Source organism: Rhinoderma darwinii, unplaced genomic scaffold (assembly GCF_050947455.1).
Source record: "Rhinoderma darwinii isolate aRhiDar2 unplaced genomic scaffold, aRhiDar2.hap1 Scaffold_994, whole genome shotgun sequence".
NCBI classification, from domain to species: Eukaryota; Metazoa; Chordata; class Amphibia; order Anura; family Rhinodermatidae; genus Rhinoderma; species Rhinoderma darwinii.
In genome coordinates this window covers 274-21,209 of record NW_027464568.1, presented here as the reverse complement: position 1 = coordinate 21,209, position 20,936 = coordinate 274, and the positions used below count along the sequence as shown (strand labels likewise).

The 20,936-nt window shown below is 47.3% G+C and overlaps 6 non-coding genes across 6 annotated transcripts; all 6 read left to right on the top strand.

Annotated features, from left to right (window-relative positions):
• The first annotated feature begins 114 nt into the window (after positions 1–114).
• Positions 115–305, top strand: LOC142734956 (U2 spliceosomal RNA). Its single transcript, XR_012880479.1, has one exon. It is a non-coding gene; the product is annotated as a U2 spliceosomal RNA (small nuclear RNA).
• Positions 306–1,539: 1,234 nt separating this feature from the next.
• LOC142734948 (U2 spliceosomal RNA) lies at positions 1,540–1,730 on the top strand. The gene has a single exon (XR_012880473.1). It is a non-coding gene; the product is annotated as a U2 spliceosomal RNA (small nuclear RNA).
• A 1,230-nt stretch (positions 1,731–2,960) lies between these two features.
• LOC142734955 (U2 spliceosomal RNA) lies at positions 2,961–3,151 on the top strand. The gene has a single exon (XR_012880478.1). It is a non-coding gene; the product is annotated as a U2 spliceosomal RNA (small nuclear RNA).
• Positions 3,152–4,385: 1,234 nt separating this feature from the next.
• Positions 4,386–4,576, top strand: LOC142734940 (U2 spliceosomal RNA). Its single transcript, XR_012880465.1, has one exon. It is a non-coding gene; the product is annotated as a U2 spliceosomal RNA (small nuclear RNA).
• A 1,233-nt stretch (positions 4,577–5,809) lies between these two features.
• On the top strand, positions 5,810–6,000 carry LOC142734946 (U2 spliceosomal RNA). Its single transcript, XR_012880471.1, has one exon. It is a non-coding gene; the product is annotated as a U2 spliceosomal RNA (small nuclear RNA).
• Positions 6,001–7,239: 1,239 nt separating this feature from the next.
• LOC142734934 (U2 spliceosomal RNA) lies at positions 7,240–7,430 on the top strand. The gene has a single exon (XR_012880460.1). It is a non-coding gene; the product is annotated as a U2 spliceosomal RNA (small nuclear RNA).
• Positions 7,431–20,936: the final 13,506 nt, after the last annotated feature.

Genomic DNA, 20,936 nt, shown 5'->3' with positions numbered 1-20,936 from the left:
GTGAGTGTGTGAGCCTGCAGGGCCCCATGGAATTGCCTAGAAGTAGGCTGAATCGCTGCAAGGGCTGAACAGCAGTATCGGGCAGGCTCGGGCAACGCGCGGCCCGTTCGGGTTATCGCTTCTCGGCCTTTTGGCTAAGATCAAGTGTAGTATCTGTTCTTATCAGTTTAATATCTGATACGTCCCCTATCTGGGGACCATATATTAAATGGATTTTTAGAACAGGGAGATGGAAATAGAGCTTGCTCTGTCCACTCCACGCATTGACCTGGTATTGCAGTATTTCCAGGACCGGTGCACCCTTTCCTTATGTGTTGACTAAAATCAGATTCCAAAAGTGTTTTTTGTGTTTGCCATTGTTTCTGTCTTTCTGAAGGGATCTCCCCTTTTAATCCCATTATTTCAACACCTGTTGGACAATGCATGAGTGATAATGAGCTAATTGATTAAATGCAATTAATGAAAACATTGCCACCTCTTGTTTTGTGTCGTCTGTGTGTCTGTGTTTCCGGCATTTCACATTGGAACAGCTCATTCACCTTCCTTGTCTTCTCTCCGCCCTCCCTTTTAGGTAAGTTAAAGAGCTGCACCTGAGCCAGCCACTGATTGATGCAGCACCACAGTCAAATAGTGGAGTGGAGTAGGGGAACAGCAAACAGCCATTAAAGCCGCCCGCCCGCCCGCCACAATGAACCTACCTGTGTACACTAGATGGATGTGATGGAATGTACTGTCATCCCTACATTTCAAGAAGGAGTAAGAATTGCAGTTGCAACAAAGCCTTGCTTGCCTACAAAGAGAGCAGCAATTTGGATTTGTTACTATGTTACCTAGAAGAATAACAAACTGTGCAAGGATGGAGGTTGTAGGAGCAAGGAGAAGTTGTCTGTAAAGTTGGTGGATGCTTATTTTCCATTTTGCAGTCCCTTGTCTCCCTCTTGTGGCCTCCTGGAGGCAACTAGCTGTGCAAAAAAAGACAGCCTGGCGGCCGGCTGTTGCAGTGTTGCCCTCTCAGGCAACACTGAGTGACTGACTGAGCCGCACCGTCTTATATAAAGTTCAGACGGAACTTTGCACGTGTCATAGTGGAGCCCTGAGGAGCCAGAGCCAGCTTTCTGACATCATAATGGGGCCTCAGAGATAAAAGCCTGGGCCCAGGCAGTGTTGGTCAGTGCTGCTCAGCAGGCAGCACTGGACTGGACTGGATTACAGCTGATACAAGGTGTGAAGGAACAAGGGGTGGCTGTGGGCATGCACTGGCTGCCGCTGCCAGTGTTTATCTGCATGGCAGCAGGGCATTTGGGCGTTGCCAGGAAGGCGTTTTTATGTAGATTCCTCCTCTTTCAGCACTGCATTGTGGTGCAAGCAAAAGAAGCAAATCCTGTCTGGCTTCCTCTCCGGCCTTTATTCACCTCCCGTGTAGCTGTGAGTGTGTGAGCCTGCAGGGCCCCATGGAATTGCCTAGAAGTAGGCTGAATCGCTGCAAGGGCTGAACAGCAGTATCGGGCAGGCTCGGGCAACGCGCGGCCCGTTCGGGTTATCGCTTCTCGGCCTTTTGGCTAAGATCAAGTGTGGTATCTGTTCTTATCAGTTTAATATCTGATACGTCCCCTATCTGGGGACCATATATTAAATGGATTTTTAGAACAGGGAGATGGAAATAGAGCTTGCTCTGTCCACTCCACGCATTGACCTGGTATTGCAGTATTTCCAGGACCGGTGCACCCTTTCCTTATGTGTTGACTAAAATCAGATTCCAAAAGTGTTTTTTGTGTTTGCCATTGTTTCTGCCTTTCTGAAGGGATCTCCCATTTTAATCCCATTATTTCAACACCTGTTGGACAATGCATGAGTGATAATGAGCTAATTGATTAAATGCAATTAATGAATACATTGCCACCTCTTGTTTTGTGTCGTCTGTGTGTCTGTGTTTCCGGCATTTCACATTGGAACAGCTCATTCACCTTCCTTGTCTTCTCTCCGCCCTCCCTTTTAGGTAAGTTAAAGAGCTGCACCTGAGCCAGCCACTGATTGATGCAGCACCACAGTCAAATAGTGGAGTGGAGTAGGGGAACAGCAAACAGCCATTAAAGCCGCCCGCCCGCCACAATGGACCTACCTGTGTACACTAGATGGATGTGATGGAATGTACTGTCGTCCCTACATTTCAAGAAGGAGTAAGAATTGCAGTTGCAACAAAGCCTTGCTTGCCTACAAAGAGAGCAGCAATTTGGATTTGTTACTATGTTACCTAGAAGAATAACAAACTGTGCAAGGATGGAGGTTGTAGGAGCAAGGAGAAGTTGTCTGTAAAGTTGGTGGATGCTTATTTTCCATTTTGCAGTCCCTTGTCTCCCTCTTGTGGCCTCCTGGAGGCAACTAGCAGTGCAAAAAAAGACAGCCTGGCGGCCGGCTGTTGCAGTGTTGCCCTCTCAGGCAACACTGAGTGACTGACTGAGCCGCACCGTCTTATATAAAGTTCAGACGGAACTTTGCACGTGTCATAGTGGAGCCCTGAGGAGCCAGAGCCAGCTTTCTGACATCATAATGGGGCCTCAGAGATAAAAGCCTGGGCCCAGGCAGTGTTGGTCAGTGCTGCTCAGCAGGCAGCACTGGACTGGACTGGATTACAGCTGATACAAGGTGTGAAGGAACAAGGGGTGGCTGTGGGCATGCACTGGCTGCCGCTGCCAGTGTTTATCTGCATGGCAGCAGGGCATTTGGGCGTTGCCAGGAAGGCGTTTTTATGTAGATTCCTCCTCTTTCAGCACTGCATTGTGGTGCAAGCAAAAGAAGCAAATCCTGTCTGGCTTCCTCTCCGGCCTTTATTCACCTCCCGTGTAGCTGTGAGTGTGTGAGCCTGCAGGGCCCCATGGAATTGCCTAGAAGTAGGCTGAATCGCTGCAAGGGCTGAACAGCAGTATCGGGCAGGCTCGGGCAACGCGCGGCCCGTTCGGGTTATCGCTTCTCGGCCTTTTGGCTAAGATCAAGTGTAGTATCTGTTCTTATCAGTTTAATATCTGATACGTCCCCTATCTGGGGACCATATATTAAATGGATTTTTAGAACAGGGAGATGGAAATAGAGCTTGCTCTGTCCACTCCACGCATTGACCTGGTATTGCAGTATTTCCAGGACCGGTGCACCCTTTCCTTATGTGTTGACTATAATCAGATTCCAAAAGTGTTTTTTGTGTTTGCCATTGTTTCTGTCTTTCTGAAGGGATCTCCCCTTTTAATCCCATTATTTCAACACCTGTTGGACAATGCATGAGTGATAATGAGCTAATTGATTAAATGCAATTAATGAATACATTGCCACCTCTTGTTTTGTGTCGTCTGTGTGTCTGTGTTTCCGGCATTTCACATTGGAACAGCTCATTCACCTTCCTTGTCTTCTCTCCGCCCTCCCTTTTAGGTAAGTTAAAGAGCTGCACCTGAGCCAGCCACTGATTGATGCAGCACCATAGTCAAATAGTGGAGTGGAGTAGGGGAACAGCAAACAGCCATTAAAGCCGCCCGCCCGCCCGCCACAATGGACCTACCTGTGTACACTAGATGGATGTGATGGAATGTACTGTCGTCCCTACATTTCAAGAAGGAGTAAGAATTGCAGTTGCAACAAAGCCTTGCTTGCCTACAAAGAGAGCAGCAATTTGGATTTGTTACTATGTTACCTAGAAGAATAACAAACTGTGCAAGGATGGAGGTTGTAGGAGCAAGGAGAAGTTGTCTGTAAAGTTGGTGGATGCTTATTTTCCATTTTGCAGTCCCTTGTCTCCCTCTTGTTGCCTCCTGGAGGCAACTAGCTGTGCAAAAAAAGACAGCCTGGCGGCCGGCTGTTGCAGTGTTGCCCTCTCAGGCAACACTGAGTGACTGACTGAGCCGCACCGTCTTATATAAAGTTCAGACGGAACTTTGCACGTGTCATAGTGGAGCCCTGAGGAGCCAGAGCCAGCTTTCTGACATCATAATGGGGCCTCAGAGATAAAAGCCTGGGCCCAGGCAGTGTTGGTCAGTGCTGCTCAGCAGGCAGCACTGGACTGGACTGGATTACAGCTGATACAAGGTGTGAAGGAACAAGGGGTGGCTGTGGGCATGCACTGGCTGCCGCTGCCAGTGTTTATCTGCATGGCAGCAGGGCATTTGGGCGTTGCCAGGAAGGCGTTTTTATGTAGATTCCTCCTCTTTCAGCACTGCATTGTGGTGCAAGCAAAAGAAGCAAATCCTGTCTGGCTTCCTCTCCGGCCTTTATTCACCTCCCGTGTAGCTGTGAGTGTGTGAGCCTGCAGGGCCCCATGGAATTGCCTAGAAGTAGGCTGAATCGCTGCAAGGGCTGAACAGCAGTATCGGGCAGGCTCGGGCAACGCGCGGCCCGTTCGGGTTATCGCTTCTCTGCCTTTTGGCTAAGATCAAGTGTAGTATCTGTTCTTATCAGTTTAATATCTGATACGTCCCCTATCTGGGGACCATATATTAAATGGATTTTTAGAACAGGGAGATGGAAATAGAGCTTGCTCTGTCCACTCCACGCATTGACCTGGTATTGCAGTATTTCCAGGACCGGTGCACCCTTTCCTTATGTGTTGACTAAAATCAGATTCCAAAAGTGTTTTTTGTGTTTGCCATTGTTTCTGTCTTTCTGAAGGGATCTCCCCTTTTAATCCCATTATTTCAACACCTGTTGGACAATGCATGAGTGATAATGAGCTAATTGATTAAATGCAATTAATGAATACATTGCCACCTCTTGTTTTGTGTCGTCTGTGTGTCTGTGTTTCCGGCATTTCACATTGGAACAGCTCATTCACCTTCCTTGTCTTCTCTCCGCCCTCCCTTTTAGGTAAGTTAAAGAGCTGCACCTGAGCCAGCCACTGATTGATGCAGCACCACAGTCAAATAGTGGAGTGGAGTAGGGGAACAGCAAACAGCCATTAAAGCCGCCCGCCCGCCCGCCACAATGGACCTACCTGTGTACACTAGATGGATGTGATGGAATGTACTGTCGTCCCTACATTTCAAGAAGGAGTAAGAATTGCAGTTGCAACAAAGCCTTGCTTGTCTACAAAGAGAGCAGCAATTTGGATTTATTACTATGTTACCTAGAAGAATAACAAACTGTGCAAGGATGGAGGTTGTAGGAGCAAGGAGAAGTTGTCTGTAAAGTTGGTGGATGCTTATTTTCCATTTTGCAGTCCCTTGTCTCCCTCTTGTGGCCTCCTGGAGGCAACTAGCTGTGCAAAAAAAGACAGCCTGGCGGCCGGCTGTTGCAGTGTTGCCCTCTCAGGCAACACTGAGTGACTGACTGAGCCGCACCGTCTTATATAAAGTTCAGACGGAACTTTGCACGTGTCATAGTGGAGCCCTGAGGAGCCAGAGCCAGCTTTCTGACATCATAATGGGGCCTCAGAGATAAAAGCCTGGGCCCAGGCAGTGTTGGTCAGTGCTGCTCAGCAGGCAGCACTGGACTGGACTGGATTACAGCTGATACAAGGTGTGAAGGAACAAGGGGTGGCTGTGGGCATGCACTGGCTGCCGCTGCCAGTGTTTATCTGCATGGCAGTAGGGCATTTGGGCGTTGCCAGGAAGGCGTTTTTATGTAGATTCCTCCTCTTTCAGCACTGCATTGTGGTGCAAGCAAAAGAAGCAAATCCTGTCTGGCTTCCTCTCCGGCCTTTATTCACCTCCTGTGTAGCTGTGAGTGTGTGAGCCTGCAGGGCCCATGGAATTGCCTAGAAGTAGGCTGAATCGCTGCAAGGGCTGAACAGCAGTATCGGGCAGGCTCGGGCAACGCGCGGCCCGTTCGGGTTATCGCTTCTCGGCCTTTTGGCTAAGATCAAGTGTAGTATCTGTTCTTATCAGTTTAATATCTGATACGTCCCCTATCTGGGGACCATATATTAAATGGATTTTTAGAACAGGGAGATGGAAATAGAGCTTGCTCTGTCCACTCCACGCATTGACCTGGTATTGCAGTATTTCCAGGACCGGTGCACCCTTTCCTTATGTGTTGACTAAAATGAGATTCCAAAAGTGTTTTTTGTGTTTGCCATTGTTTCTGTCTTTCTGAAGGGATCTCCCCTTTTAATCCCATTATTTCAACACATGTTGGACAATGCATGAGTGATAATGAGCTAATTGATTAAATGCAATTAATGAATACATTGCCACCTCTTGTTTTGTGTCGTCTGTGTGTCTGTGTTTCCGGCATTTCACATTGGAACAGCTCATTCACCTTCCTTGTCTTCTCTCCGCCCTCCCTTTTAGGTAAGTTAAAGAGCTGCACCTGAGCCAGCCACTGATTGATGCAGCACCACAGTCAAATAGTGGAGTGGAGTGGAGTAGGGGAACAGCAAACAGCCATTAAAGCCGCCCGCCCGCCCGCCACAATGGACCTACCTGTGTACACTAGATGGATGTGATGGAATGTACTGTCGTCCCTACATTTCAAGAAGGAGTAAGAATTGCAGTTGCAACAAAGCCTTGCTTGCCTACAAAGAGAGCAGCAATTTGGATTTGTTACTATGTTACCTAGAAGAATAACAAACTGTGCAAGGATGGAGGTTGTAGGAGCAAGGGGAAGTTGTCTGTAAAGTTGGTGGATGCTTATTTTCCATTTTGCAGTCCCTTGTCTCCCTCTTGTGGCCTCCTGGAGGCAACTAGCTGTGCAAAAAAAGACAGCCTGGCGGCCGGCTGTTGCAGTGTTGCCCTCTCAGGCAACACTGAGTGACTGACTGAGACGCACCGTCTTATATAAAGTTCAGACGGAACTTTGCACGTGTCATAGTGGAGCCCTGAGGAGCCAGAGCCAGCTTTCTGACATCATAATGGGGCCTCAGAGATAAAAGCCTGGGCCCAGGCAGTGTTGGTCAGTGCTGCTCAGCAGGCAGCACTGGACTGGACTGGATTACAGCTGATACAAGGTGTGAAGGAACAAGGGGTGGCTGTGGGCATGCACTGGCTGCCGCTGCCAGTGTTTATCTGCATGGCAGCAGGGCATTTGGGCGTTGCCAGGAAGGCGTTTTTATGTAGATTCCTCCTCTTTCAGCACTGCATTGTGGTGCAAGCAAAAGAAGCAAATCCTGTCTGGCTTCCTCTCCGGCCTTTATTCACCTCCCGTGTAGCTGTGAGTGTGTGAGCCTGCAGGGCCCCATGGAAATGCCTAGAAGTAGGCTGAATCGCTGCAAGGGCTGAACAGCAGTATCGGGCAGGCTCGGGCAACGCGCGGCCCGTTCGGGTTATCGCTTCTCGGCCTTTTGGCTAAGATCAAGTGTAGTATCTGTTCTTATCAGTTTAATATCTGATACGTCCCCTATCTGGGGACCATATATTAAATGGATTTTTAGAACAGGGAGATGGAAATAGAGCTTGCTCTGTCCACTCCACGCATTGACCTGGTATTGCAGTATTTCCAGGACCGGTGCACCCTTTCCTTATGTGTTGACTAAAATCAGATTCCAAAAGTGTTTTTTGTGTTTGCCATTGTTTCTGTCTTTCTGAAGGGATCTCCCCTTTTAATCCCATTATTTCAACACCTGTTGGACAATGCATGAGTGATAATGAGCTAATTGATTAAATGCAATTAATGAATACATTGCCACCTCTTGTTTTGTGTCGTCTGTGTGTCTGTGTTTCCGGCATTTCACATTGGAACAGCTCATTCACCTTCCTTGTCTTCTCTCCGCCCTCCCTTTTAGGTAAGTTAAAGAGCTGCACCTGAGCCAGCCACTGATTGATGCAGCACCACAGTCAAATAGTGGAGTGGAGTAGGGGAACAGCAAACAGCCATTAAAGCCGCCCGCCCGCCCGCCCGCCACAATGGACCTACCTGTGTACACTAGATGGATGTGATGGAATGTACTGTCGTCCCTACATTTCAAGAAGGAGTAAGAATTGCAGTTGCAACAAAGCCTTGCTCTTAGCAGCATGTTCAGAACCACTGTTTCTGAGGCTAATTCTTGAACCGTAAGTCATAGACGCTCGATCTTGGCGGCATTCGTCTCAGCGCCTGGCAATTAGTATAGAAGCACTGTTTCCCACTGTTTCTGAGGCTAATTCTTGAACCGTAAGTCTTAGACGCTTGATCTTGGCGGCATTCGTCTCAGCGCCTGGCAATTAGTATAAAAGCACTGTCTTTGACTTCTCTGGATGTTTCCCAGGCGAGCTATTCACAAGTAAATCCTAGACGCTCGATCTTGGTTACTTTCGCTTTCGCGGCTGGCAGCAAAGTTCAGAACCATGTTTCTGTGAATAACTCTTGAACCGTAAGTCACAGACGCTCGCTCTTGGTTGCATTCGTTTCAGCTCGTGGCAGCCAGTCTAAAAAACACTATATTGGACTTCTCTGGATGTTTCCCAGGCGAGCTATTAGCAGCATGTTCAGAACCACTGTTTCTGAGGCTAATTCTTGAACCGTAAGTCATAGACGCTCGATCTTGGCGGCATTCGTCTCAGCGCCTGGCAATTAGTATAGAAGCACTGTCTTTGACTTCTCTGGATGTTTCCCAGGCGAGCTATTCACAAGTAAATCCTAGACGCTCGATCTTGGTTACTTTCGCTTTCGCGGCTGGCAGCAAAGTTCAGAACCATGTTTCTGTGAATAACTCTTGAACCGTAAGTCACAGACGCTTGCTCCTGGTTGCATTAGTTTCAGCTCGTGGCAGCCAGTCTAAAAAACACTATATTGGACTTCTCTGGATGTTTCCCAGGCGAGCTATTAGCAGCATGTTCAGAACCACTGTTTCTGAGGCTAATTCTTGAACCGTAAGTCATAGACGCTCGATCTTGGCGGCATTCGTCTCAGCGCCTGGCAATTAGTATAGAAGCACTGTCTTTGACTTCTCTGGATGTTTCCCAGGCGAGCTATTCACAAGTAAATCCTAGACGCTCGATCTTGGTTACTTTCGCTTTCGCGGCTGGCAGCAAAGTTCAGAACCATGTTTCTGTGAATAACTCTTGAACCGTAAGTCACAGACGCTCGCTCTTGGTTGCATTCGTTTCAGCTCGTGGCAGCCAGTCTAAAAAACACTATATTGGACTTCTCTGGATGTTTCCCAGGCGAGCTATTAGCAGCATGTTCAGAACCACTGTTTCTGAGGCTAATTCTTGAACCGTAAGTCATAGACGCTCGATCTTGGCGGCATTCGTCTCAGCGCCTGGCAATTAGTATAGAAGCACTGTCTTTGACTTCTCTGGATGTTTCCCAGGCGAGCTATTCACAAGTAAATCCTAGACGCTCGATCTTGGTTACTTTCGCTTTCGCGGCTGGCAGCAAAGTTCAGAACCATGTTTCTGTGAATAACTCTTGAACCGTAAGTCACAGACGCTTGCTCCTGGTTGCATTAGTTTCAGCTCGTGGCAGCCAGTCTAAAAAACACTATATTGGACTTCTCTGGATGTTTCCCAGGCGAGCTATTGGCAGCATGTTCAGAACCACTGTTTCTGAGGCTAATTCTTGAACCGTAAGTCATAGACGCTCGATCTTGGCGGTATTCGTCTCAGCGCCTGGCAATTAGTATAGAAGCACTGTCTTTGACTTCACTGGATGTTTCCCATGCGAGCTATTGACAAGTAAATCCTAGACGCTCGATCTTGGTTATTTTCGCTTTCGCGGCTGGCAGCAAAGTTCAGAACCATGTTTCTGTGAATAACTCTTGAACCGTAAGTAATAGACGCTCGATCTTGGCGGCATTCGTCTCAGCGCCTGGCAATTAGTATAGAAGCACTGTTTCCCACTGTTTCTGAGGCTAATTCTTGAACCGTAAGTCTTAGACGCTTGATCTTGGCGGCATTCGTCTCAGCGCCTGGCAATTAGTATAGAAGCACTGTCTTTGACTTCTCTGGATGTTTCCCAGGCGAGCTATTCACAAGTAAATCCTAGACGCTCGATCTTGGTTACTTTCGCTTTCGCGGCTGGCAGCAAAGTTCAGAACCATGTTTCTGTGAATAACTCTTGAACCGTAAGTCACAGACGCTCGCTCTTGGTTGCATTCGTTTCAGCTCGTGGCAGCCAGTCTAAAAAACACTATATTGGACTTCTCTGGATGTTTCCCAGGAGAGCTATTAGCAGCATGTTCAGAACCACTGTTTCTGAGGCTAATTCTTGAACCGTAAGTCTTAGACGCTCGATCTTGGCGGCATTCGTCTCAGCGCCTGGCAATTAGTATAGAAGCACTGTATTTGACTTCTCTGGATGTTTCCCAGGCGAGCTATTGACAAGTAAATCCTAGACGCTCGACCTTGGTTACTTTCGCTTTCGCGGCTGGCAGCAAAGTTCAGAACCATGTTTCTGTGAATAACTATTGAACCGTAAGTCACAGACGCTCGCTCTTGGTTGCATTCGTTTCAGCTCGTGGCAGCCAGTCTAAAAAACACTATCTTGGACTTCTCTGGATGTTTCCCAGTCGAGCTATTGGCAGCATGTTCAGAACCACTGTTTCTGAGGCTAATTCTTGAACCGTAAGTCATAGACGCTCGATCTTGGCGGCATTCGTCTCAGCGCCTGGCAATTAGTATAGAAGCACTGTTTCCCACTGTTTCTGAGGCTAATTCTTGAACCGTAAGTCTTAGACGCTTGATCTTGGCGGCATTCGTCTCAGCGCCTGGCAATTAGTATAGAAGCACTGTCTTTGACTTCTCTGGATGTTTCCCAGGCGAGCTATTGACAAGTAAATCCTAGACGCTCGATCTTGGTTACTTTTGCTTTCGCGGCTTGCAGCAAAGTTCAGAACCATGTTTCTGTGAATAACTCTTGAACCGTAAGTCACAGACGCTCGCTCTTGGTTGCATTCGTTTCAGCTCGTGGCAGCCAGTCTAAAAAAAACACTATCTTGGACTTCTCTGGATGTTTCCCAGTCGAGCTATTGGCAGCATGTTCAGAACCACTGTTTCTGAGGCTAATTCTTGAACCGTAAGTCATAGACGCTCGATCTTGGCGGCATTCGTCTCAGCGCCTGGCAATTAGTATAGAAGCACTGTTTCCCACTGTTTCTGAGGCTAATTCTTGAACCGTAAGTCTTAGACGCTTGATCTTGGCAGCATTCGTCTCAGCGCCGGGCAATTAGTATAGAAGCACTGTCTTTGACTTCTCTGGATGTTTCCCAGGCGAGCTATTCACAAGTAAATCCTAGACGCTCGATCTTGGTTACTTTCGCTTTCGCGGCTGGCAGCAAAGTTCAGAACCATGTTTCTGTGAATAACTCTTGAACCGTAAGTCACAGACGCTCGCTCTTGGCTGCATTCGTTTCAGCTCGTGGCAGCCAGTCTAAAAAACACTATCTTGGACTTCTCTGGATGTTTCCCAGGCGAGCTATTGGCAGCATGTTCAGAACCACTGTTTCTGAGGCTAATTCTTGAACCGTAAGTCATAGACGCTCGATCTTGGCTGCATTCGTCTCAGCGCCTGGCAATTAGTATATAAGCACTGTCTTTGACTTCACTGGATGTTTCCCAGGCGAGCTATTGACAAGTAAATCCTAGACGCTCGATCTTGGTTATTTTCGCTTTCGCGGCTGGCAGCAAAGTTCAGAACCATGTTTCTGTGAATAACTCTTGAACCGTAAGTAATAGACGCTCGATCTTAGCGGCTTTCGTCTCAGCGCCTGGCAATTAGTATAGAGGCACTGTTTCCCACTGTTTCTGAGGCTAATTCTTGAACCATAAGTCTTAGACGCTTGACCTTGGCGGCATTCGTCTCAGCGCCTGGCAATTAGTATAGAAGCACTGTCTTTGACTTCTCTGGATGTTTCCCAGGCGAGCTATTCACAAGTAAATCCTAGACGCTCGATCTTGGTTACTTTCGCTTTCGCGGCTGGCAGCAAAGTTCAGAACCATGTTTCTGTGAATAACTCTTGAACCGTAAGTCACAGACGCTCGCTCTTGGTTGCATTAGTTTCAGCTCGTGGCAGCCAGTCTAAAAAACACTATCTTGGACTTCTCTGGATGTTTCCCAGGTGAGCTATTGGCAGCATGTTCAGAACCACTGTTTCTGAGGCTAATTCTTGAACCGTAAGTCATAGAAGCTCGATCTTGGTGGCATTCGTCTCAGCGCCTGACAATTAGTATAGAAACACTGTTTCCCAGTGTTTCTGAGGCTAATTCTTGAACCGTAAGTCTTAGACGCTCGATCTTGGCGGCATTCGTCTCAGCGCCTGGCAATTAGTATAGAAGCACTGTCTTTGACTTCTCTGGATGTTTCCCAGGCGAGCTATTGACAAGTAAATCCTAGACGCTCGATCTTGGTTACTTTTGCTTTCGCGGCTGGCAGCAAAGTTCAGAACCATGTTTCTGTGAATAACTCTTGAACCGTAAGTCACAGACGCTCGCTCTTGGTTGCATTCGTTTCAGCTCGTGGCAGCCAGTCTAAAAAAAACACTATCTTGGACTTCTCTGGATGTTTCCCAGTCGAGCTATTGGCAGCATGTTCAGAACCACTGTTTCTGAGGCTAATTCTTGAACCGTAAGTCATAGACGCTCGATCTTGGCGGCATTCGTCTCAGCGCCTGGCAATTAGTATAGAAGCACTGTTTCCAACTGTTTCTGAGGCTAATTCTTGAACCGTAAGTCTTAGACGCTTGATCTTGGCGGCATTCGTCTCAGCGCCTGGCAATTAGTATAGAAGCACTGTCTTTGACTTCTCTGGATGTTTCCCAGGCGAGCTATTCACAAGTAAATCCTAGACGCTCGATCTTGGTTACTTTCGCTTTCGCGGCTGGCAGCAAAGTTCAGAACAATGTTTCTGTGAATAACTCTTGAACCGTAAGTCACAGACGCTCGCTCTTGGTTGCATTCGTTTCAGCTCGTGGCAGCCAGTCTAAAAAACACTATATTGGACTTCTCTGGATGTTTCCCAGGCGAGCTATTAGCAGCATGTTCAGAACCACTGTTTCTGAGGCTAATTCTTGAACCGTAAGTCATAGACGCTCGATCTTGGAGGCATTCGTCTCAGCGCCTGGCAATTAGTATAGAAGCACTGTCTTTGACTTCTCTGGATGTTTCCCAGGCGAGCTATTGACAAGTAAATCCTAGACGCTCGATCTTGGTTATTTTCGCTTTCGCGGCTGGCAGCAAAGTTCAGAACCATGTTTCTGTGAATAACTCTTGAACCGTAAGTCACAGACGCTCGCTCTTGGCTGCATTCGTTTCAGCTCGTGGCAGCCAGTCTAAAAAACACTATCTTGGACTTCTCTGGATGTTTCCCAGGCGAGCTATTGGCAGCATGTTCAGAACCACTGTTTCTGAGGCTAATTCTTGAACCGTAAGTCATAGACGCTCGATCTTGGCTGCATTCGTCTCAGCGCCTGGCAATTAGTATATAAGCACTGTCTTTGACTTCACTGGATGTTTCCCAGGCGAGCTATTGACAAGTAAATCCTAGACGCTCGATCTTGGTTATTTTCGCTTTCGCGGCTGGCAGCAAAGTTCAGAACCATGTTTCTGTGAATAACTCTTGAACCGTAAGTAATAGACGCTCGATCTTGGCGGCATTCGTCTCAGCGCCTGGCAATTAGTATAGAGGCACTGTTTCCCACTGTTTCTGAGGCTAATTCTTGAACCATAAGTCTTAGACGCTTGATCTTGGCGGCATTCGTCTCAGCGCCTGGCAATTAGTATAGAAGCACTGTCTTTGACTTCTCTGGATGTTTCCCAGGCGAGCTATTGACAAGTAAATCCTAGACGCTCGATCTTGGTTACTTTCGCTTTCGCGGCTGGCAGCAAAGTTCAGAACCATGTTTCTGTGAATAACTCTTGAACCGTAAGTCACAGACGCTCGCTCTTGGTTGCATTCGTTTCAGCTCGTGGCAGCCAGTCTAAAAAACACTATATTGGACTTCTCTGGATGTTTCCCAGGCGAGCTATTAGCAGCATGTTCAGAACCACTGTTTCTGAGGCTAATTCTTGAACCGTAAGTCATAGACGCTCGATCTTGGCGGCATTCGTCTCAGCGCCTGGCAATTAGTATAGAAGCACTGTCTTTGACTTCTCTGGATGTTTCCCAGGCGAGCTATTGACAAGTAAATCCTAGACGCTCGATCTTGGTTATTTTCGCTTTCGCGGCTGGCAGCAAAGTTCAGAACCATGTTTCTGTGAATAACTCTTGAACCGTAAGTCACAGACGCTCGCTCTTGGCTGCATTCGTTTCAGCTCGTGGCAGCCAGTCTAAAAAACACTATCTTGGACTTCTCTGGATGTTTCCCAGTCGAGCTATTGGCAGCATGTTCAGAACCACTGTTTCTGAGGCTAATTCTTGAACCGTAAGTCATAGACGCTCGATCTTGGCGGCATTCGTCTCAGCGCCTGGCAATTATTATAGAAGCACTGTCTTTGACTTCTCTGGATGTTTCCCAGGCGAGCTATTCACAAGTAAATCCTAGACGCTCGATCTTGGTTACTTTCGCTTTCGCGGCTGGCAGCATGTTCAGAACCACTGTTTCTGAGGCTAATTCTTGAACCGTAAGTCATAGACGCTCGATCTTGGCGGTATTCGTCTCAGCGCCTGGCAATTAGTATAGAAGCACTGTCTTTGACTTCACTGGATGTTTCCCATGCGAGCTATTGACAAGTAAATCCTAGACGCTCGATCTTGGTTATTTTCGCTTTCGCGGCTGGCAGCAAAGTTCAGAACCATGTTTCTGTGAATAACTCTTGAACCGTAAGTAATAGACGCTCGATCTTGGCGGCATTCGTCTCAGCGCCTGGCAATTAGTATAGAAGCACTGTTTCCCACTGTTTCTGAGGCTAATTCTTGAACCGTAAGTCTTAGACGCTTGATCTTGGCGGCATTCGTCTCAGCGCCTGGCAATTAGTATAGAAGCACTGTCTTTGACTTATCTGGATGTTTCCCAGGCGAGCTATTCACAAGTAAATCCTAGACGCTCGATCTTGGTTACTTTCGCTTTCGCGGCTGGCAGCAAAGTTCAGAACCATGTTTCTGTGAATAACTCTTGAACCGTAAGTCACAGACGCTCGCTCTTGGTTGCATTCGTTTCAGCTCGTGGCAGCCAGTCTAAAAAACACTATATTGGACTTCTCTGGATGTTTCCCAGGCGAGCTATTAGCAGCATGTTCAGAACCACTGTTTCTGAGGCTAATTCTTGAACCGTAAGTCTTAGACGCTCGATCTTGGCGGCATTCGTCTCAGCGCCTGGCAATTAGTATAGAAGCACTGTATTTGACTTCTCTGGATGTTTCCCAGGCGAGCTATTGACAAGTAAATCCTAGACGCTCGACCTTGGTTACTTTCGCTTTCGCGGCTGGCAGCAAAGTTCAGAACCATGTTTCTGTGAATAACTATTGAACCGTAAGTCACAGACGCTCGCTCTTGGTTGCATTCGTTTCAGCTCGTGGCAGCCAGTCTAAAAAACACTATCTTGGACTTCTCTGGATGTTTCCCAGTCGAGCTATTGGCAGCATGTTCAGAACCACTGTTTCTGAGGCTAATTCTTGAACCGTAAGTCATAGACGCTCGATCTTGGCGGCATTCGTCTCAGCGCCTGGAAATTAGTATAGAAGCACTGTCTTTGACTTCACTGGATGTTTCCCATGCGAGCTATTGACAAGTAAATCCTAGACGCTCGATCTTGGTTATTTTCGCTTTCGCAGCTGGCAGCAAAGTTCAGAACCATGTTTATGTGAATAACTCTTGAACCGTAAGTCACAGACGCTCGCTCTTGGTTGCGTTCGTTTCAGCTCGTGGCAGCCAGTCTAAAAAACACTATATTGGTCTTCTCTGGATGTTTCCCAGGCGAGCTATTAGCAGCATGTTCAGAACCACTGTTTCTGAGGCTAATTCTTGAACCATAAGTCATAGACGCTCGATCTTGGCGGCATTCGTCTCAGCGCCTGGCAATTATTATAGAAGCACTGTCTTTGACTTCTCTGGATGTTTCCCAGGCGAGCTATTCACAAGTAAATCCTAGACGCTCGATCTTGGTTACTTTCGCTTTCGCGGCTGGCAGCATGTTCAGAACCACTGTTTCTGAGGCTAATTCTTGAACCGTAAGTCATAGACGCTCGATCTTGGCGGTATTCGTCTCAGCGCCTGGCAATTAGTATAGAAGCACTGTCTTTGACTTCACTGGATGTTTCCCATGCGAGCTATTGACAAGTAAATCCTAGACGCTCGATCTTGGTTATTTTCGCTTTCGCGGCTGGCAGCAAAGTTCAGAACCATGTTTCTGTGAATAACTCTTGAACCGTAAGTAATAGACGCTCGATCTTGGCGGCATTCGTCTCAGCGCCTGGCAATTAGTATAGAAGCACTGTTTCCCACTGTTTCTGAGGCTAATTCTTGAACCGTAAGTCTTAGACGCTTGATCTTGGCGGCATTCGTCTCAGCGCCTGGCAATTAGTATAGAAGCACTGTCTTTGACTTATCTGGATGTTTCCCAGGCGAGCTATTCACAAGTAAATCCTAGACGCTCGATCTTGGTTACTTTCGCTTTCGCGGCTGGCAGCAAAGTTCAGAACCATGTTTCTGTGAATAACTCTTGAACCGTAAGTCACAGACGCTCGCTCTTGGTTGCATTCGTTTCAGCTCGTGGCAGCCAGTCTAAAAAACACTATATTGGACTTCTCTGGATGTTTCCCAGGCGAGCTATTAGCAGCATGTTCAGAACCACTGTTTCTGAGGCTAATTCTTGAACCGTAAGTCTTAGACGCTCGATCTTGGCGGCATTCGTCTCAGCGCCTGGCAATTAGTATAGAAGCACTGTATTTGACTTCTCTGGATGTTTCCCAGGCGAGCTATTGACAAGTAAATCCTAGACGCTCGACCTTGGTTACTTTCGCTTTCGCGGCTGGCAGCAAAGTTCAGAACCATGTTTCTGTGAATAACTATTGAACCGTAAGTCACAGACGCTCGCTCTTGGTTGCATTCGTTTCAGCTCGTGGCAGCCAGTCTAAAAAACACTATCTTGGACTTCTCTGGATGTTTCCCAGTCGAGCTATTGGCAGCATGTTCAGAACCACTGTTTCTGAGGCTAATTCTTGAACCGTAAGTCATAGACGCTCGATCTTGGCGGCATTCGTCTCAGCGCCTGGAAATTAGTATAGAAGCACTGTCTTTGACTTCACTGGATGTTTCCCATGCGAGCTATTGACAAGTAAATCCTAGACGCTCGATCTTGGTTATTTTCGCTTTCGCAGCTGGCAGCAAAGTTCAGAACCATGTTTATGTGAATAACTCTTGAACCGTAAGTCACAGACGCTCGCTCTTGGTTGCGTTCGTTTCAGCTCGTGGCAGCCAGTCTAAAAAACACTATATTGGTCTTCTCTGGATGTTTCCCAGGCGAGCTATTAGCAGCATGTTCAGAACCACTGTTTCTGAGGCTAATTCTTGAACCATAAGTCATAGACGCTCGATCTTGGCGGCATTCGTCTCAGCGCCTGGCAATTAGTATAGAAGCACTGTCTTTGACTTCTCTGGATGTTTCCCAGGCGAGCTATTCACAAGTAAATCCTAGACGCTCGATCTTGGTTACTTTCGCTTTCGCGGCTGGCAGCAAAGTTCAGAACCATGTTTCTGTGAATAACTCTTGAACCGTAAGTCACAGACGCTCGCTCCTGGTTGCATTCGTTTCAGCTCGTGGCAGCGAGTCTAAAAAACACTATATTGGACTTATCTGGATGTTTCCCAGGCGAGCTATTGGCAGCATGTTCAGAACCACTGTTTCTGAGGCTAATTCTTGAACCGTAAGTCATAGACGCTCGATCTTGGCGGCATTCGTCTCAGCGCCTGGCAATTAGTATAGAAGCACTGTCTTTGACTTCACTGGATGTTTCCCATGCGAGCTATTGACAAGTAAATCCTAGACGCTCGATCTTGGTTATTTTCGCTTTCGCAGCTGGCAGCAAAGTTCAGAACCATGTTTCTGTGAATAACTCTTGAACCGTAAGTAATAGACGCTCGCTCTTGGCTGCATTCGTTTCAGCTCGTGGCAGCCAGTCTAAAAAACACTATCTTGGACTTCTCTGGATGTTTCCCAGGTGAGCTATTGGCAGCATGTTCAGAACCACTGTTTCTGAGGCTAATTCTTGAACCGTAAGTCATAGACGCTCGATCTTGGCGGCATTCGTCTCAGCGCCTGGCAATTAGTATAGAAACACTGTTTCCCAGTGTTTCTGAGGCTAATTCTTGAACCGTAAGTCTTAGACGCTCGATCTTGGCGGCATTCGTCTCAGCGCCTGGCAATTAGTATAGAAGCACTGTCTTTGACTTCTCTGGATGTTTCCCAGGCGAGCTATTGACAAGTAAATCCTAGACGCTCGATCTTGGTTACTTTCGCTTTCGCGGCTGGCAGCAAAGTTCAGAACCATGTTTCTGTGAATAACTCTTGAACCGTAAGTCACAGACGCTCGCTCTTGGTTGCATTCGTTTCAGCTCGTGGCAGCCAGTCTAAAAAAAACACTATCTTGGACTTCTCTGGATGTTTCCCAGTCGAGCTATTGGCAGCATGTTCAGAACCACTGTTTCTGAGGCTAATTCTTGAACCGTAAGTCATAGACGCTCGATCTTGGCGGCATTCGTCTCAGCGCCTGGCAATTAGTATAGAAGCACTGTTTCCCACTGTTTCTGAGGCTAATTCTTGAACCGTAAGTCTTAGACGCTTGATCTTGGCGGCATTCGTCTCAGCGCCTGGCAATTAGTATAGAAGCACTGTCTTTGACTTCTCTGGATGTTTCCCAGGCGAGCTATTGACAAGTAAATCCTAGACGCTCGATCTTGGTTATTTTCGCTTTCGCGGCTGGCAGCAAAGTTCAGAACCATGTTTCTGTGAATAACTCTTGAACCGTAAGTCACAGACGCTCGCTCTTGGCTGCATTCGTTTCAGCTCGTGGCAGCCAGTCTAAAAAACACTATCTTGGACTTCTCTGGATGTTTCCCAGGCGAGCTATTAGCAGCATGTTCAGAACCACTGTTTCTGAGGCAAATTCTTGAACCGTAAGTCATAGACGCTCGATCTTGGCTGCATTCGTCTCAGCGCCTGGCAATTAGTATAGAAGCACTGTCTTTGACTTCACTGGATGTTTCCCAGGCGAGCTATTGACAAGTAAATCCTAGACGCTCGATCTTTGTTATTTTCGCTTTCGCGGCTGGCAGCAAAGTTCAGAACCATGTTTCTGTGAATAACTCTTGAACCGTAAGTAATAGACGCTCGATCTTGGCGGCATTCGTCTCAGCGCCTGGCAATTAGTATAGAGGCACTGTTTCCCACTGTTTCTGAGGCTAATTCTTGAACCATAAGTCTTAGACGCTTGATCTTGGCGGCATTCGTCTCAGCGCCTGGCAATTAGTATAGAAGCACTGTCTTTGACTTCTCTGGATGTTTCCCAGGCGAGCTATTGACAAGTAAATCCTAGACGCTCGATCTTGGTTATTTTCGCTTTCGCGGCTGGCAGCAAAGTTCAGAACCATGTTTCTGTGAATAACTCTTGAACCGTAAGTCACAGACGCTCGCTCTTGGCTGCATTCGTTTCAGCTCGTGGCAGCCAGTCTAAAAAAAACACTATCTTGGACTTCTCTGGATGTTTCCCAGGCGAGCTATTGGCAGCATGTTCAGAACCACTGTTTCTGAGGCTAATTCTTGAACCGTAAGTCATAGACGCTCGATCTTGGCGGCATTCGTCTCAGCGCCTTGCAATTAGTATAGAAGCACTATTTCCCACTGTTTCTGAGGCTAATTCTTGAACCGTAAGTCATAGACGCTCGATCTTGGCGGCATTCGTCTCAGCGCCTGGCAATTAGTATAGAAGCACTGTCTTTGACTTCTCTGGATGTTTCCCAGGCGAGCTATTGACAAGTAAATCCTAGACGCTCGATCTTGGTTACTTTTGCTTTCGCGGCTTGCAGCAAAGTTCAGAACCATGTTTCTGTGAATAACTCTTGAACCGTAAGTCACAGACGCTCGCTCTTGGTTGCATTCGTTTCAGCTCGTGGCAGCCAGTCTAAAAAAAACACTATCTTGGACTTCTCTGGATGTTTCCCAGTCGAGCTATTGGCAGCATGTTCAGAACCACTGTTTCTGAGGCTAATTCTTGAACCGTAAGTCATAGACGCTCGATCTTGGCGGCATTCGTCTCAGCGCCTGGCAATTAGTATAGAAGCACTGTTTCCCACTGTTTCTGAGGCTAATTCTTGAACCGTAAGTCTTAGACGCTTGATCTTGGCAGCATTCGTCTCAGCGCCGGGCAATTAGTATAGAAGCACTGTCTTTGACTTCTCTGGATGTTTCCCAGGCGAGCTATTCACAAGTAAATCCTAGACGCTCGATCTTGGTTACTTTCGCTTTCGCGGCTGGCAGCAAAGTTCAGAACCATGTTTCTGTGAATAACTCTTGAACCGTAAGTCACAGACGCTCGCTCTTGGCTGCATTCGTTTCAGCTCGTGGCAGCCAGTCTAAAAAACACTATCTTGGACTTCTCTGGATGTTTCCCAGGCGAGCTATTGGCAGCATGTTCAGAACCACTGTTTCTGAGGCTAATTCTTGAACCGTAAGTCATAGACGCTCGATCTTGGCTGCATTCGTCTCAGCGCCTGGCAATTAGTATATAAGCACTGTCTTTGACTTCACTGGATGTTTCCCAGGCGAGCTATTGACAAGTAAATCCTAGACGCTCGATCTTGGTTATTTTCGCTTTCGCGGCTGGCAGCAAAGTTCAGAACCATGTTTCTGTGAATAACTCTTGAACCGTAAGTAATAGACGCTCGATCTTAGCGGCTTTCGTCTCAGCGCCTGGCAATTAGTATAGAGGCACTGTTTCCCACTGTTTCTGAGGCTAATTCTTGAACCATAAGTCTTAGACGCTTGACCTTGGCGGCATTCGTCTCAGCGCCTGGCAATTAGTATAGAAGCACTGTCTTTGACTTCTCTGGATGTTTCCCAGGCGAGCTATTCACAAGTAAATCCTAGACGCTCGATCTTGGTTACTTTCGCTTTC